Below are 670 nucleotides of genomic sequence, written 5' to 3'. Positions count from 1 at the left end.
GAAATTTGTTATTACTGTTGGAGCAAAAAGTTCGATTAATCTTTTTTTATATTTACAAAAATGTACATAATATACCAATAATGTATCATATTGAAAAAATAAATGTACATAAATTTTCATCGAATGTACGTTATTTATGTGTAGATGGTATTTATAATTTAAAATTAAATAAGGAAAATAAATACATTGTAACTTTAAATATATTTATAGGCTCTTCTATTGGTTATATGTTTCATTATAAAGGTATATACGAGTTTACTATATTTAATGATATAATTTTTTCACAAATATTAATACGTGCTTATATTAAATCTTCGTATAATCTTAATAGTACCATTTTATCTACACATTTATCGACTGTCTTGGTAAGACCGTCATATCGTGAAAAAAAAAAAAAAGAGACTTTTCTCTTTAACATATATAATGATGTTTTAGCTGATATTAACACTAAATCTTTAACCGATGAACAACCGAAAAAAACTGTCAATAATTTCAGGTCAGTTACTGTTAAAAATAGTGACCAAAATAGTGACCAAAATAGTGACAAAAATAGTGACAAAAATAGTGACCAAAATAGTGACCAAAATAGTGACAAAAATAGTGACCAAAATAGTGACAAAAATAGTGACCAAAATAGTGACAAAAATAGTGACAAAAATAGTGACAAAAA

The sequence above is a fragment of the Piliocolobus tephrosceles genome, unplaced genomic scaffold (assembly GCF_002776525.5).
Source record: "Piliocolobus tephrosceles isolate RC106 unplaced genomic scaffold, ASM277652v3 unscaffolded_20581, whole genome shotgun sequence".
NCBI classification, from domain to species: Eukaryota; Metazoa; Chordata; class Mammalia; order Primates; family Cercopithecidae; genus Piliocolobus; species Piliocolobus tephrosceles.
This window is presented reverse-complemented; position numbering follows the sequence as displayed.